This window comes from Emys orbicularis, chromosome 4 (assembly GCF_028017835.1).
Source record: "Emys orbicularis isolate rEmyOrb1 chromosome 4, rEmyOrb1.hap1, whole genome shotgun sequence".
Lineage (NCBI taxonomy): Eukaryota > Metazoa > Chordata > Testudines > Emydidae > Emys > Emys orbicularis.
In genome coordinates this window covers 6,828,094-6,831,898 of record NC_088686.1, presented here as the reverse complement: position 1 = coordinate 6,831,898, position 3,805 = coordinate 6,828,094, and positions in this window count along the sequence as shown.

The following is a 3,805-nucleotide window of genomic DNA, read 5'->3' as shown; positions in this document are numbered from 1 at the left end:
CAGAAAGATTTGAGCTTGGCTGCAAAAGAGTGTGACATAAAACGTTTCCTCACTGAAGTATTTTATGCCATAGTGTCTGTACAGAATTAGAAAAATCTTTGAAATGTAAGTGTTAGAGGCATTTGGACAGACACTGAATCACATGATAGACAAAATTATTTGTGTGAGGCAGAATCTTCTTTGAAGAGCAGCTGCAAAAATATTTTAAACTGTAGTAATGTTGACATTTCTGCACTAACACCATTCTTGCACCTGATCCAATAAAGACACCTTGGAAACAAGCAGGAACATTAAAGTATCTAACTGCTTGACCTTGTTTTGGTAGGTACCAAGGACATAGGGAAAGGTAGGAGACAGGTTCTGGAGGCCAAATTTAGTAGCATTCTCTGAAATGCTTCCAGTCCCACACGCAGGGCCAGTTAGACAGGCAGAAAGGCAGAGGCTCAATGCGTGGATGAGACGACAGTGTTGGGAAGAGGGATTTCGGTTTATTAGAAACTGGGGAACCTTTTGGGAAAGGAGGAGCCTGTACAGGAAGGACCTAAACCAAAACGGAACCAGATTGCTGGCATGCAGAATTAAAAGGTCATAGAGGACTTTTTAAACTAAGAACTAGGGGAAAGCCAACAATTGTGGAAGAGCACACGGTTTGGACAGAGACATCCCTTAGAGCAGTGGTTCTTAACCTTTCTAGACTACCATACCCCTTTCAAGAGTGTGATTTGTCTGTGTACCCCAAGTTTCACCTCACTTAAAAACTACTTGCTTACAAAATCAGACATAAAAATACAAGTGTCACAGCACAGTATTACTGAAAAATGGCTGACTTTCATTTTTACCATATAATTATAAAATAAATCTATTGGAATATAAATATTGTATTTACATTTCAGTGTGATACTTGAGCCTGTTTTTCCCTTACGAGTTTTGTCCGAAGGCAAAGCCCCACCGCCCGGGGCTGAACCATGTAACTGAGCTTTGTGGCGCCCCCTAAGGTATGGCAGGCAACTGCCCTGCTTGCCATCCCCTAATGCCGGCCTTGCAACTCCCCCAAACCCATCCTGTGACCCCCTTGGGGCTGCAACCCCCCCATCTAGAAACACTCATCTAGATGAGTACCTCCTGGAAGACCTCTGAGTACCCCCAGAGGTACACACATCCCTGGTTGAGAACCACTGCCTTAGAGTATTCCCTTTAATAAATCCTCCCTATATCCTAGTGAAGAGGAGAGGCAGAAACAGTCAAACGAAAGAGTCCCATTCAATTACATCACATGAATGCAGACAACTAAATACTGACACATTTTATATGTGCTTGTATACAAATGCTAGAAGTCTAAATACTGACTGAGATGGGTGAACTTAAGTGTTTGGTATTAAAGGAGGATGTTCATACAACAGGCATCACAGAAACTCAGTGGAACACGCTTATACAGGGTACAAAAGACAAAAATGACAGAGTAGGTTGCGTTGGTGGGTAAGTGGCACAGTGTGTGAAAGAAGGCATAGTCACATATAGTAAAAATCTTAGATGAATCAAACAGTACCATAGAATCTCTATGGACAGAAGTTCCCTGCTTGAATAGTTAGTAAGAGTATAGTAGTAGGAATACATTACCAACCACATGACCAGGATGGTGACAGTGACTGTGAAATGCTCAGGGAGAGTAGAGGCTACAAAAACGTACCTCGGGATGGGATGCAGAGATAAAATGTCTGGACACCATTAAGGACTGCTTCTTGGAGCAGCTAATCCTGGAACCCACAAGAGAAGAGGCAATTCTTGATTTAGTCCTAAGTGGAGCACAGGATCTGGCCCAAGAGGTGAATATAGCTGAGTCACTCAGTAATAGCAACTATAATGTAATTAAATTTAACATCCTTGTAGGGGGGGAAATACCAAAGAAACCCACCACAGTAGCATTTAGCTTCAAAAAGGCGAATTACCAAAAAATGAGAGCTAGTTAAATGGAAATTAAAAGAAATAGTCACAGGAGTGACATGTTAAATAGTTTCCATGAAACTTGCAGGCAACACCAAAACAGAGGCTTGGGGCAGGACTACACTACTGCTTAAGCTGATCTAACTAACGTTGCCTAGGAAAAGACACCCTCTCCTGTGCAATGCAAGTTACAGCAACCCAAGTGCTGTCCACACTGGTACTATGTCGGCGGAAGATACTCTCCCACCGACATAGCTTCTGCCTCTCATGGAGGTGAAGTAATTATGCTGATGGAAGAGTGCTCTCCTGTTGGCATAGACAGTCTTCACCAGACCCAGTGCAGCTGCGCCAATGTAGCGTTTCTAGTGTAGAATTGCCCTCGGACTGAATGTATACCTCAAATTAAAAAAACCAAACAAATCAGTAAGAGGGCCAAAAAAATGCCGTAGCTAGACCACATAAAGAGGCAGACAGAGACAAAAATGCATCCTTTAAAAATTGGAAGTCAAATCCTACTGAGGAGAATAGAAAGGAGCCCAAATTCTAGCAAGTCAAGTGTAAAGGTAATATGATGGAGGCCAAAAAAGAATTTGAAGCGAGCAAAAAAATTTTAAGTACATGAGAAGCAGGAAGCCTGCCCATCAGTGGGGCACCTGGATGATCAAGGTGCCAAAGAAGCACTCAACCAAGACAAGGCTGTTGCCAAGAAGCTAAATGAATTATTTGCACTGGTCTTTACTGCAGAGGATGTGAGGGAGATTCCCACACATTAACTTTTTTTTTTTTTTTTTTAGGTTACAAATCTGAGGACATGTCCCAGATTGAGGTGGCTGTAGAGGAGATTTTGGAACAAATGGATAATTTAAACAGTAATAAGTAACCAGGACCAGATGGTATTCACCTGAGTTCTGAAGGAACTCAAATATGAAACTGCAGAACTACTAACGGTATGTAACTGTTTGTTTAAATCAGCCTCAGTACCAGATGACTGGAGGATAGCTAATGTCACGTGACACCGTTTTTAAGAAAAAGCTCCAGAGGCGATCTTGGTAATTACAGGCTGGTAAGCCTAACTGCTGTACCAGGCAAAGTGGTTCACACAATAGTAAAGAACAGAAGTATCAGACCCAAAGATGGATACGATATGTTGGGGAAGGATCAACATGGCTTTTGTAAAGGGAACTCATGCCTCACCAATCTATTAGAATTCTTTGAGAGTGTCAACAACCATGTGGACAAGAGTGAAGCAGTTGATATAGGGTGCATGGACCTTCAGAAAGCCTTTGACAAAGTTCCACACCAAAGGCTCTTAAGCAAAGTAAGCAGTCATGGGATAAGAGGGAAGGTTCTCTCTTGGATCAATAACTGGCTGAAAGATAGGAAGCGAAGGAGAGGAATGGTCAGTTTTCATAATGGAATGTGGTAAACAATGGGATCCCTCAAATCTGTACTGGGACCTGTTACGTTAAACATATTAATAAATTATCTGGACAAAGAGGTAAACAGTAAGGTGGCAAGTCTGCAGTTGATAAAAAATTACTCAAGATACTCAAGTCCAAAGCTAACTAAAGAGTTACATAGGGATCTCATACATCTGGGTGGCTGGGCGGCAAAAAGACATGAAATTCAATGTTGATACATGGAAAGTAATACACATTGAAAAACATCCTAACTATACATACAAAATGATAGGTTCTAAATTAGCTGTTACCACTCAAGAAAGGGATCTTGGAGTCATTGTGGCTAGTTCTCTGAAAACATCCCACTCGATGTGCAGCGGCAGTCAAAAAAACTAGCACAATGTTAGGAACCATTAGGAAAGGGATAGACAGCAAATATCATAATTGCACTATATAAATCCAAG